The sequence below is a fragment of the Suncus etruscus genome, chromosome 1, assembly GCF_024139225.1.
Source record: "Suncus etruscus isolate mSunEtr1 chromosome 1, mSunEtr1.pri.cur, whole genome shotgun sequence".
Classification (NCBI taxonomy): domain Eukaryota; kingdom Metazoa; phylum Chordata; class Mammalia; order Eulipotyphla; family Soricidae; genus Suncus; species Suncus etruscus.
This window is the reverse complement of record NC_064848.1, coordinates 130,096,659-130,111,322: the sequence shown is the minus strand read 5'-3', so window position 1 is coordinate 130,111,322 and position 14,664 is coordinate 130,096,659. Positions and strand designations below refer to the sequence as shown.

General features: G+C 36.7%; 1 non-coding gene across 1 annotated transcript; it reads right to left on the bottom strand.

Annotated features, from left to right (window-relative positions):
- Window positions 1–276: 276 nt before the first annotated feature.
- On the bottom strand, window positions 277–383 carry LOC126025366 (U6 spliceosomal RNA). The gene has a single exon (XR_007501378.1). It is a non-coding gene; the product is annotated as a U6 spliceosomal RNA (small nuclear RNA).
- Window positions 384–14,664: the final 14,281 nt, after the last annotated feature.

The window sequence follows — 14,664 nt, the reverse complement described above, 5'->3', positions numbered from 1 at the left end:
GGAGTAAAGGACTGCTACTTGAAACTCTCCTAATCAACATTGGTACATTCATCTTTATTTTAATTTAATTTTTTTAATTTTTGTTTTGGGGCTACACATGGTGGTGCTCAGGGGTTACTCCTGGCTCTGTATTCAGAAGTTATTCCTGGCAGGCTCAGGGAACCATATAGGATGCCTGGGATCAAAGCCAGGTTGGCAGTGTGCAAGGCAAATGCACTACCCACTATGCTATCACTCTGGCCCAACATTGGTGTCTTTCTTTTTTTTTTTTTTTTTTTTAATATGGAACGCTTCACGAATTTGCGTGTCATCCTTGCGTAGGGGCCATGCTAATCTTCTCTGTATCGTTCCAATTTTAGTATATGTGCTGCCGAAGCGAGCACTGGTGTCTTTTTTATGAGACAATTCTCCTCTCCTTTTTGTTGTTACTTCTTTTCTTCTTTGAAGACACACAGGTTGGGGAGGTGTAAAGGCAATTTTTTAAAGAAGCTATGCATTTTCTTAAGTTCTCAAAATATAACTTGTTTAACCAATAAAGTATGTTGCAACCTGAATGTAGTATATAAATTACTTATTTATGTCTTAAATAAACTGTAAGTAACATGAGGGCAGGTAATATGTGTGTAGATGGCTGAGGGAGGAGCCTGATAGTTTTTATTTGGTTTTTGTTTTGGGGGGTTTTATTTTGTTTGTTTGTTTGTTTTTGGGCCACATCCAATGGTGCTCAGGGATTACTCCTGGCTCTGAGCTCAGAAATCATTCCTGGCAGTCTCAGGGAACCATATGGGATGCCAGGGATCAAACCCAGGTTTGTCTCCAGTTGGATGCGTGCAAGGCAAACACCCTACCACAGTGCTATATCCCAGCCCCTAAATAGCCTAGTTTTGATCGTATGTAACAGATAACTCAAATCCTGGCTGAATGTAGAAGAAAGAACATTGGCTGTATATATAGTATGAAGTGGGGCCAGATGGATAGGCAGATCCAAGCACCTCGGGATGTGTCCAAAAAAAAAAAAAAATCCCGTTTCATAGATAAAAAGCATGAATAGGCATTAAAATTAGTAGTAATTAGAAATAGTAAATAATAAGTGATCAAACAAACATAAAAATGTCTTTTTGCTGATTTGGAAGAGTTGTTTTCTTTCATGGGCACACCAAAAAAAAAAAAAAAAAAAAGCCTCCAAATGACCTGCATTAAAAGGAAGGGTTACCTAGAGACAGGATAATTTAGCAAAATGGAATGAATTGTGAGATCCTTTTTTCATTGTGGATAAAAATCCCCTTCGGTCTAAATCTTGATCTCAGCCTGGGATTAGTCACAATTTACCATGTGAGGGTCTGACCCATTGTTAGTTCTTAAAAGTAAATGAGCACACAGACACATGATTATTGAATGAAAAATGAGGCAAGAGACTGCCTCCCTTAGGCCACCTCACTTTTTTCCAGAGGCCTTCTGACTGGTGCTTGCACTGTCCATTTTTTGGTATAGCAGTGTTAGGTTTATCAATCCTGTCTGACCTTTGAAGAACCTGTTTGGAAGTTCTAACGGGGATAATGGGCCATCTCTATTTACAGAATGTCATCCTCTTTGGCAGTGAGCTTCTGGAGGGACTCACGGGGATTGGTGGGGGAGCATAGGAACACAGACCTAATCAGCCAGATCAATCAAATCAACCTTGGCGATTAATCGAACGACAGATGTCACAACAGATCATCCTCACATCCTTCCTGTGACCTTTTGAATTGGAATTGACTTTGTAGTTTCCTAGTATGTGACTCTTGGCTTTCCCCCGAAGATCTATATTGTTCTCATCACCTTGATTTTAAAGGACAATTCTTACTTTATACAGATCTTTGAGATCTTAATAATCCTTATCGAATACACCTCAGCTACTCTGTAAAGTTAGAACTTACAACAAATTGGAGACAGATTAACATCATTCATGGTAAAATTTTCAACAGATTAAAATAGATGCATATGAAAATAGATGTGTTCTGGAAATTAAAAAGTATGTGTGATTAGCATGCAACACAAGTTTATGGACATTTGGTAAGTGTTGCTATTATGGCCCTATTGTCTCTTTTCATTCATCTGATGAAAACTATCTATAGCCTCTAATAATAACTTGTTATTTTATTATGGCTTTACCTTCTTCCATTCTACATAATTTGAAGAGATGAGTAGTTTCCTTGTTCACTCAACTTGTAAAATTTGTCTCTCACAGTTTCTCTCTCTGCCTCTTGTCTTCCTTTCTCTCCACCTCTTTTGAGATAAAGCAATGCATCATTTCTAATTTCCAATACCCTCATAATTACACTTCTAATTTTTATCTCTTTCTTTTTTAAGGAAGTGTGTCCTTGGCCACTAAATTTCTTAATGTAATAGTTTCCATTGCTTTCACTTCTGTTTGTGTCTATTTGACCTCCACTACATGTCACAATAGCTACTCAGCTATTAGGAGGCTTTTTCTTCTCCTGGGAATCAAATACAATCCTCTATCTGCTTATTTTGAACTTCTCTCTGCCTCTTCTGTTCCTTTTTATTCTAGCTCACTCCAACTAAACATCACCCCTCAGAGAAATTTTAAAATTTCAAATTTTCCTTAACTCCTTTCATTTTATCAGGAGCCCCTATATGAAACAGATCTTCTGAATCTGGAAAGCATGAACTGCACATCACCTCCCTACGAGGTTGATCTGACATTGCACAGAAATGCTCATCTCTCTTCCGTAGACAACCAAAAGAATGGCTTGGTTTATTGATTGATGCTTCTGGCTGCAGGAGTCTTAGAAGACATGGAAGGAAATGTTCAGATCTCACAATTTATCAGGTTCTACTCTTAGGCCCTAAGGGGCTGGAGAGATAGGATAGCGGATAGGGCATTTGCCTTGCATAGCTGACTGGGCTTTGATACCAGTAGCCCATTCTGTACCTAGTGCACTGTCAGTGATTTCTGAGTGCAGAAGTGGGAGTAACTCTGAGCATCACTGGGCATGCCTACCTCCCCCCACAAAAACAACAACAACAACAACAACAAAACAAGATTCAACTAGATCTTGCTGCTGCTTGATCAACCTCTCTGTTCTTCCCCACTCCCTCCCCTCCACCATCACTCTGACCAATAAAACCTTTCTCTCTCTTTTATGTATTTATGTATTTATTTTTGGTTTATGACCCACACCTGGCAGTACTCAGGGGTTATTCTTGACTATGCGCTCAGGAATCACTCCTGGTGTGCTTGGGAGGTGATCATATGAGATGCCTGGGGTGTGCAAGGTGCAAGGCAAACCACTGTGATATCTCTCAGGCCCCTAAAGCCTTTCTTTGAAACATATTCTTTCTATGCCTCTTCCTGCCTCTCACACCTCCTATTTTAAAATCAGACACAGAATGTTAGGGACTTGAAGATTGAATGCAATTCCTTTACATTGCAGTCTAAAAAAAACAAAGGCAACTGATGTCCAGAGATAGTTCTGACATTTCATTGATTTTCTTTGCCCACTGACATTTTAATCTCCTTCCTGACATTTGACTTCTTCCTGATGCATTACAGCCAGCCTCCTTATTTCTTTCATCCTGAGAAACTCTTGATTCCTCCATGAACATTTAACAGATGTTCTTGGGTCTTATGTTTCAAGTATTATTTCGACTATCCTTTTCAGTTCATCCCAGAACAGCACTTTCTGCAGGGCTTGTTGTTATTGTTGTTGTTTGTTGTTGTCTTCATCATCTCTTTCATAACTACAAAATTTCGGAGACCTAGAGACAGACTTCTTCATATTTTCATGTCAGGAAGATAATAACCCCATCTTTTCACCTGAAAAACAACCCCCATAAAACCCAAACCCAATCCTTTTATTTCTTTTATTCTGTTGATGATTTTGTTGCTGTTCTTGTTGTTTTTCATATTTTCAATCATAAAAAGGATTCCTTCAGTGCTTTCAGATACATAGACCATTTTATAAACTACGACAAGACTATGAAATACTTGAGCTCCTTTCCTTTTAATTAAATCCTACAAATCCTTTCTTTCATTTGGAAGCTAAAATTCTACAGTATTTAATTTCTAAAGTATTCTTTTTCTTGAACTTTCTCTGTGGTTTCATATATATGTTTTGTTTTTCCTTCTCTTATTGTTTCTGCTTCAGTTCTTCCTAAAAATCAACTCAATAAACCAGTGGTCAGCAACCATTTTTTTCAACTGAGCCAAATCTCGCCAAAACCACGATTGAAATTTATTTTGAGAGCCACACAGCGCGCGCACTGACAAAGGCTAAAAGCAGAGTCCTGACTCCTGGCAGCTCGGCACACAGAAGAGCCAAATTAAAAGTGTAAAGAGGAGCTGGCGAGGTGGCGCTAGAGGTAAGGTGTCTGCCTTGCAAGCGCTAGCCAAGGAAAGGACCGCGGTTCTATGCCCCGGCGTCCCATATGGTCCCCCCCAAGACAGGGGCAATTTCTGAGCACTTAGCCAGGAGTAATCCCTGAAAGTCAAACGGGTGTGACCCGAAAAACCAAAAAAAAAAAAAAAGTGTAAAGAGCCATATGTGGCTCTCGAGCCACAGGTTGCCTACCACTGCAATAAACAAAGCTCTGCATGAGCTTATTATTTAATTGGGTTTTTTCCCCTTTTTGGGAGGAAGAGATAATATTAGAGTCACACAGGAATGCTCAGTAATACCACTTCTGGTATTGTTAAAGAACACAAGATATTTCTCTTAGAACTATATATGTTCTCCTGTTCATAAAAACATACACAACAGTGAGGAAGTTAAATATGTAGTTCACTCCATTATCAGGCAATTCAGAGAATACAGGATATGCATATAAAAATATTATTCAGCCTTGAAATAAAACTTGCAATTTAAGAGATGAAACTGGGAGACCTATGTTAGTAATCTACCAGCTAGTATGCTAGAGAAGTACTAGTATGCTAGAGCCAGTACTGGGCCAGAGCAATAGCACAGAGGGTAGGAAGTTTGCTTTGCAAGCAACTGACCTGGGTTCAACCCCAGCATCCCATTTGGTCCCTGAGCCTGCCAGAAGCAATTTCTGGGTGCAGAGTCAGGAGTAACCCTTGAACACAGCTAGGTGTGCCTATCCCCCTCTCAAAAAAAAAAAAAAGAGCCAATACTGAATGCAATCAATTACAAATAGAATCTTTGAAAAAAGAAAAAACAAATTGAACTCATGGTTTCAGGAATGAAAAGTATAAGATAAGACATTTGCAACACTGTTTAATAAAAACAGAATAATACTTGTATAATTGAATTTTCTGGGAATGGTACATAAAACATATCACTGACACTAACAACAAAGTGAATATGTGATGTGATAGATATGATATGATGATGGATAGGATAGGATAGGTTAGATATGTGATACAGGAAGGTCTTTGGCAATATAAACATGCATCAGATCATCACATTGCATACTTTCAATGTTACAATTTTATTTATCAAAAAACTTTAAAACAGGAGAAAAAAGATTTTAGCAAGACTCTAATTCATATACATTTAGTATATATAGATAAATATATGTGTGATATTATAGGGCAAAAAACACCAAATTGCCATTAACACAATTCACTACCCAATTTGGAGATTTTCATTCCCAAGTGATAAATATTAGTACTATTAACATATTTAAGACTTTCTTATCTTTTTGTTTTTGTTTTTGTTTTTGGGTCACACCCGACAGCATTCAGGGGTTAACCACTCCTGGCTCTACGCTCAGAATTTGCTCATGGCAGGCTCGGGGAACCATATGGGATGCTGGGATTTGAACCACCATCCTACATGCAAGGCAAATGCTTTACCTCCATGCTATCTCTCTGGCCCCTATTTAAGACTTTCTAACTTTCCTAATATGCTAGAATTTATTTTCTTCATATTTTAATTTTGCTATCATTTATTGTTATAAAATACACTTAAAAAAACTTATGGGGTCTAAGAGATAAAATGGAGGTAGGGCATTTGCCTTGCAGGCTGAAAAGAAAGGTGGTTCAAATCCCGGCATCCCATATGGTCACTCAAGCCTGCCAGGAGTGATTTCTGAGCACAGAGCCAGGAGTAACCCCTGAGAGCTTACATTTTAGTTATTTTTAATTGTTTGAATTCAATTGTGTTATGTACATATCTACCATGCAACTATAGTCTCTGTTTTTATAATTTTCTTCATATTTCAAAACTAAATGATTCACACTGAATATTATTCCCCATTTCTCATTTCCCTTCATTCCTGAAAACCATAAGATAATGTCTAGTTCTGTGGTTTTTCACTTTTAAGGATATCTGATATAGGTGCAATTACACAGAATTTAAGTGAAATTATTCAGAATTTATCTTTCTGTGTTAGGTTTATTTAACCTAGCGTAATATCTCAAGGTTAAACTCTTGTAGTATATATCAAAAAGTTACTTTCTAGTTTGGTTCTGGGATATAAAGTGAATTTACTACTATGATGCTTTATTTCTAAAACCACCAAGTCTTGTGGCAGGGTCATTATTTAACCTTTGCACACTCACTGTAACATGAGCATGGATATGCATAACTCTTCTTGACTTTGCACAGCTTGTTTCTGTCACTGAATATGTTCCTACCTATCACTTCAACAGAAGGTGGCAAAATCGGTTAGATAAAATTCGGTAGTTTTATAAATGCAGAGTGATTGTTAACAGTTCCCAGGGAACAAAAATAAAAAGAGTGTAGGTGGGTAAAATATAGGTCTACCCACAGTTTCACAAGATTTTTTCCTACTGTTTCTTCCCAAACTGATCATAATAACCAGCTTAAATAATTAGATTTAATATAAAAATTGCATCTGGGGGAAAAAATAGAATCCAAAAAGCCTTTTCCTAAGGAATTTTCTCTTTCAGATGTTAGTAGCATGGTCTTTTAATTGTTTGATTTGGATTGGGAAAAAATCTGAAAAAAAAAATATTCTTAGATCTTTGCTAAGATTATTTTAAACTTCTAATTATTTGGTTTTACCAATAGAGGGAATTTCACAGAATAAGTGAAAATCCCAATTTTTATTACTCACTTTTATTTTCCATCAATAATGTAACTAGTTATACATCAGGGAAAATTATTCAGGAATAATTCATTTTTTATTAACTGCGATAAATGATATTAACTCTCAACTTTATTAGTCTATAGTACCCAGGTAGTTGTTAAAAGATGATTCTAGATATTTCTGTAAAATATTTGTGTGAGGATAATAATTCAATTATTAAATTTTCAATAAAGTAGGAAAGTCTCTATTATATGGATGAACTTCATAGTCTAATCAGAGGTAGTTTTAAAAGAAGAAAGGACTGAGATAATGGAGAAGAAATGTTGGGGCTGAAGAGATAGCACAGCAGCATTTGCCTTGCAAGCAGCCGATCCAGGACCTGGTTCGAATCCCGGAGTCTCATATGGTCCCCTGTGCCTGCCAGGAGTAACCCCTGAGCACTGCCGGGTGTGGCCCAAAAACAAAAAAAAAAAAAAAGAAAAGAAAAGAAAAGGAAATGTTACCTGAATTTTTACTCAAATAGCAATGTTAGGGGCCGGGAAGGTGGCGCTAGAGGTAAGGTGTCTGCCTTGCTAGCATAGGACGGACCATGGCTCGATCTCGATCCCCGGCGTCCCATATGGTCCCCCCAAGCCAGGGGCGATTTCTGAGCGCATAGCCAGGAGTAACCCCTGAGCATCAAATGGGTGTGTGGCCCAAAAACCAAAAAAAAAAAAAAAAAAAATAGCAATGTTAACTCTCTCTAGGTTGTCCAAATTGCCAGTGTTAATATTGCATTTTCTGAAATTTCATGAACCAATTCGAAGTCCTACTTTTTTTTAATTCTCTCTGTGTATCTCTTTGTCTCTCACTCTCCTCTCTCCTCTTTCTCACCATTCCATCCTTCTTTCTCTCTCAAAATACACACATAAATATACATGCATCATATTGGCTCTGGAAAACCAATCAATGTGCAACAGCTAAACAGCTAACTCTGTTTTTCTTTCAACACTCTGGCCAACATCAAGATGACCTCAAGCATGACCATTTCTCATAGTTACTTGTTTCATGCATAAACTGCTAATTTATAGTCTTGACTATAATGCACAAATGAAGCCACAAACGAAGTAACAGGCATGTAGAAGGTGCTCCATTTTTATTTTGTTGTTGTTTTACTGGACTGATTAAAATACTGCACAAAATTTTCCTTGGAGAAAAATGTTATGTCTGCCATACTTGGTGAAGAACATGGCTTCACATAGGGAGGGAGTAATTCAAAGGGGATTTAACTTTGAATTTTTTAATCAAACCTTTGAAAGGTGATGTGTTTTCATCCCAATAGTTGATATACTTCTTTTGTAGTTACACCTATTATCTAGAAAATGTGTTTCCATGGTCATGGTAGTAGCACCTTCATTTATTCTTTGAACAAATATTTACTGTTATTGGCTAAGAGGTTAACAAAGCTCATCAGTTAACTTCCCCTGTATAGGTAGATTAACAGTTAACAAGTAAATAATAACAAATAAACAATGACTATTAATGTATTATTAATCGTCTCTACATAATAATACAAGTCAACTATTAAATTTAGGAAGAAAATAGGTAAAGATTATGAGTTCTGAGGTATGGAGGTTAAACAATCCTCTCTATTTAATCAGAGAACTTAATTATGAGATAAAGCAGTCTTACAAAGATTTAGGGGAAAAAAATTCCAGGTAGAGATAACAGCATTTGTTTTTTGTTTGTTTGGGTTTGTTTTGCTGTTTATCTTGTGGGGGGAGGAGATATTTGGGGCCGGAAATGTCATCCAGAAATGCCCAGAGCTTATTCCTGGCTCTGTGCTCAGGTATCATTCCTGGTAGTGCTGGGAGTATCTTTTTGAAGAACTGGGGATCAAACCTAAGATACAAGATAAACTCTTTAATCCCTGTACTCAGATAACAGTGTTTGTGAAAGCAAAGAATCAGAATGGATTGAGGAACAGGAAGAAAGCCAATATGCCTTGAATAGAATAAAGAGAGGTTTTAGCAAGAATCAAAGATTCAGGGAAAGGGCCTTATTTTATTAGGTTGATAAACTTAGTATACGCGTAGAAAGGAAATGAATTACACATAGCCTAGGAGAAATAAATCTTTCTTGAGGATGATGTCATAGTTCTTAAATCGGGTTAGAACAGAGGCCCCTAACCTTGTAGTCTACTCTGTATTTCAGACTTTGACCAATTTTTTAATATGCACTTTGAAATATATGCCAATGGACAGAGGTCATAGTATACTAGAGAAGGCCCTAAGTAGAAAGGCATAGATCAGAGAAAATGCAGAAGACAAAGAGTGCAGGGCAGAAACAGGAGAACTGCTGCATCCTGAAAACCATATTAGTGTGGTTTTCATGATGTAAAGGAAGTAAAGTCCTATGACAATGCACAAAAGTCTCAAACAGGAGAGAAAAACAAAAGGAATAAACATTGCAATAAAAAGGCTCAGAACTTGTACATTGTCTAATGAGGTTCATGAGGAATTGAATCTAGGTATTAACTCAATGTGGATTGAATTAACAATAAATACATAAAAATTAAAAATAAAATAATTATCTAGGGAAAAATGAAAAAGAAAAATTCATCTTGACTTTTTTCAAATAAAATTTACATCATTATAAACACTAAATATTCATTTATTTATTTTTAGTGATATGGGAAATATTCGGTATTCTGATGTTATGCCTTAAACAACTGATACTAAAAGAAAAATTCTAAACTAGTATGAATATGTAAACATGACATGGGGTCATGAATTGTGTGTGTGTGTGTGTGTATGTATGTTCTGAATCTAAATAGATTTAAAGAACCAACCAACAAGTCAAAAATGTAACTAGTAACTAGTGGTAGCAATTTTTGTGTTTAATTTTAGGCCACACCAGGCAGTGCTCAGGGATTACTACTGGTTCTATGCTCAGAAATAACTCATGGTAGGCTAGGAGGACAATATGGGATATTGGGGACCAAACTCAGGTCCTTCCCAGATAGGCAGTGCAAGGCAGTTGCCCACTCACTGTGCTATTGCTCCAGCTTATAGTGGTAGCAATTTTGAGCAAACAATATCTCTAATTTTATTATTAGAACTCTAAATTTGTGTCCAGTTTGTCAAAAGGTTTTCATAGTAAAAACACAGGATCATAAACCAAAGAAAATCTATAGATACAGAAAAACTAAGTGGCTCTTATATGTGAGAACTAAGTTAAAAAGTATGTAGAGAGATACAGATGTGTAATTTTAAGGTAATGCATTGTATCATTAGAGAGAAAAAAAAGTCCCTAATATGGCCACCATAACAAGAGTCTAAGGTGAGGAAGGCTATTATCATTCACTGGCCACATCTTCCTTATCAAGTCTAAAAGAGGCTTTCTAAGATTAAGGAAGCAAATACCTAGGATTGCAGTCTGGATGATGTGAAAAATCCTATCTGGAACACACTTTTTTAGTTTTGAGCCGACCAAAAAATACCTTTATGCTAATATAGACCCCTGAGTACTGACTAGAGAGAACTAGTCATTAGAGGCTCTTTTAGTTAAAGAGCCTTTTAATAAAGTTACCTATCACTTCATTAACATACTAACCACTCATATGGCATTTCTCCATAGCTTTCTTTCTTTTGCATCTCTTTATTTTTCTTTTAATTTTGGGGCCAAATGTGGTAGTTTTCAGGCACTACTCCTGGCTCTTGCTTTGATGCCACTATTGGCATTAATTACTCAAGGGATCATGTTATGACAAAAATTGAATCCACACCTTCCATGCAAATCATGTTTTGCATATGCTTAACCCATTGAACTATATCTCTGATCTTCCTTCTTTACTATTTTTTGAAGACATAACATATTATTATGCTCCTTAATTTTGCATGTCCCCTTTCTCCTCATCTCTCAAATTATGTGTAAAATGTTAAATCACCTAACTTTTCTCAGTGTAAAATCAGACCTCACTTTCTCATTTAAAAGCTTGTTCTCTGGGGCCGGGCGGTGGCGCTGGAGGTAAGGTGCCTGCCTTACCTGCGCTAGCCTAGGAGACGGACCGCGGTTCGATTCCCCGGCGTCCCATATGGTCCCCCAAGCCAGGAGCGACTTCTAAGCGCATAGCCAGGAGTAACCCCTGAGCATCACCGGGTGTGGCCCAAAAGCCAAAAAAAAAAAAAAAAAAAGCTTGTTCTCTAATCTATGTAGGTTAAAAACAGTTTCCAATATGTAAATACATCTTTGCCAAAAATTTTCAAACTTAGAAGTTTAACTTTCAGATATATGATATAAATAAATTTAAGACAAATCTAGAAAATAAAAAAGTAAATGGAAATTAAGAGTTAAGAGTCAAATGGTAGTTGCAAATATGATCTACAATTCTTTCCTAAACTACAGGATTAATGAATGTTATCTTATTTAAATAAAGAACTTTTGCATATGCAATTAAGATAATCAAGAAAACACCAAAAAATAATCTTAGATTGTTTTAGGTGGTCCCAAAATCCAATGATAAGTGTCCTTAAAAGAATAAAACCTGGGGCCGGAGAGATAACATGGAGGTAAGGCGTTTGCCTTTCATGCAGAAGGTTGGTGGTTCAAATCTCAGCATGCCATATGGTCCCCTGAGCCTGCCAGGAATGATTTCTGAGCATAGAGCCAGGAGTAACCCTTGAGCGCTGCCGGGTGTGACCCAAAAACAAAACAAAAAAAAAGAATAAAACCTTCGAAAGAACATTAAACTAATGGCATCTTCAAGGATGAAACATCACTAACCAAGTAAACCCTGAGCATTACCAGGTGTGGCCCCAACACAAAACAAAACAAAAAGAATTGATTAAAAAGCAAAGACAATCAAAGAAGACTACATTAAATTAAGAAGCTACTGTACCTCAAAGAATAGGTGGTGAGGATACAAGACTGCCCATAGAATGGGATAAACTAATCACCCTATACCCATGAGATAAGAGGTTAATATCTAAGATATATAAAGAACTGGCAGAGCTTAACAAGAAAAATATATCTAACCCCATTCAAAAATGGGAAGAAGAGATGAATAAAACTTCCTCAAAGAAGAAATATAGATTGCCAAAAGGCACATAACAAAATGTTCCACATCATAAATCATTAGGGAGATGCAAATCAAATAATAATCATACCACAGAGATTGACACCCATCAAAAAGAACAAGAGCAACCACTGCTGGGTGGACTCTGGGAGAAAGGGACTCTTACTGCTGGAATGTTTTAACTGGCCCAGCCTTCTAAATTTGACTTTAATTTATAATCAAATAAAACAATATGGAAATAGTAAAAAAAAAACCTAGAAATTGAGTTCCAAATGGTCTGGCAATATTAATCCTAGCGGTATCTCCTAGGAACTCAAAAATACAATGCATAAAATCCCTTTTAATTCTTATGTTCATTGCAGCACTATTTACAATAGTCAGAATATGAAAACAACCCAATGCCTGGGAACAAGAGTGGATAAAAAAAATGTTATATATACTATTTGGGAGTGGAATACTATTCTGGCAGGGGAGAGAATGGGATGAGGGCAGGAGGAAAACTGGGGACATTGGTGACAGAAAAAGTGCACTGTTGAAGGGTGTTGTACATTGTATGACTGAAACTCAATCATAAATAACTTCATTAATTGTGTAATCTCACAGTGATTCAATTTAATAATTGATTAAGATGATGGTGTGATCACACAGAGGTAGGGCATTTGCTTTGCATGGGGCTGACCCAGGATGGACCTGGGTTAGATCCCTGCTATCCCATATGGTCCCCCAAGCCAAGAGCGATTTCTGAGTGCATAACCAGAGTAAACCTTGAGCATCACCGGGTGTGGCCCCAACATAAAATCAAACAAACAAAAAAGAATTAATTAAAAAGGAAAAAAGTAAAAGAAACTCCCAGGAAAAGACACACAGAAGAGAACATAGAGGCTGAGGTAATAGTGATATTGTAATAATAATGAGTCAAAGGTATCTAGGGAATGTTAAGAGCTACCGGAAGCTGGAAGAGACAAGGAAGGATTTTCCCCTAATTTCCAGATGAAATTTGGCTCTGAAAACACCTTAACTTTGTACTCTGGTCTCCAGAGAAGTAATGTAATACTTATATAATTTCAAGCAGTTATCTTAAGCAATCAAGCTAGTGGTTAGTTAAACAACCATTAGGAAAAATAAATACAAATTGCACATCAAATACAGACATAAAAGGGAGAAAAGGAAACAATAGTAGGAGTAGAATGGCATAACATATACAATAGAAACGGATATAAGGAAAATCTTAAGGTTGATATGAAGATAGTTCTCAAGCTTCTTTTCAATTGACTGGTTTCTATGACTTTTACCTGCAAGCAAAAATATCTGAACAGATGGTAACATGAGATACTGAATATATATATATATATATATATATATGCAGATTCTTATTAGTGTTTAATCTGTTAGTAATTGGGTCTTAATATTTTCAGACATCTCTGATTCAAATACCTCTACTGCCATTTCTGCTCTTTACATACATCAACATATATTTGCTCTTTTATTAATTTCAAGATAAAACTAAAAATAAATCTTATATTTCACCCTCATATTAGTGGTAACATTTTTAGGCAGACTTGAATTTTATTCTTTATTGAATTTACATTTTTGATTACTAAAAATGAAAACAACCTTTCTAATATTCTTATATGTTAGTTGGCTATTTTTCTATTTTCAGCATTGAAAAAGCATAAAGTCGGGCCCGGAGAGATAGCACAGCAGTGTTTGCCTTGCAAGCAGCCGATCCAGGACCAAAGGTGGTTGGTTCGAATCCCAGTGTCCCATATGGTCCCCCATGCCTGCCAGGAGCTATTTCTGAGCAGACAGCCAGGAGTAACCCCTGAGCAACGCTGGGTGTGGCCCAAAAACCAAAAAAAGAAAAAGAAAAAGCATAAAGTCAGGTTGTCAGAGCAGACCTCAGAATATAATAAGCCAAGGTTTCTACTTCCTACTGCTGCAGATGGTTTCTATCAAAATAATAATAAAAGGTTTACTCATGCAAATGCATTATTTTTTGGGAGGGCCATACCCAGCAATGCTCATGATTTATTTCTGGCTCTGCACTCAGAAATTACTCCTGGCAGGCTCAGGATGCCAGGTATCAAACCCAGGTCAGTCCCATGAAGGCAAATAAATCCCCTACCCACTGTGTTAGCGCTTTGTCTCACAAGTGCATCCTATAATTTTTCAAAACAAGTAAAAATACAAGAATACTTCTTTCTCTAGACTCCAAGCCCCCATACCAATTCAATCCATGTTTGTTTTTTGTTACTTTTTTTTTCTCTTGAAGATTAAATAATGCCTTAGAAGGTCATACTTGCTTTGCCTTATCTCAAATGTATGGTCATCGACATGGAGTTGGATGAGGTTACAAATTTCACTGGGAATGATGTTGATTCCACACTAAAGAAAGAGCCTTCAGGAAAAATTCTATTTGGTCATTGACCAAGTCTAATTAACTCTCCTAGATCATATCTGGTCATTTAATACACTCTGGGTTCTTTGAATATGGTTCAAGCTTTAATGAGTAAATATATAATTGGGTAAAGAAATGAAAGTGCAGTTACTTACTTCCCTAAGTAAATGCCAAGTACTTCCCTAAGTAAATG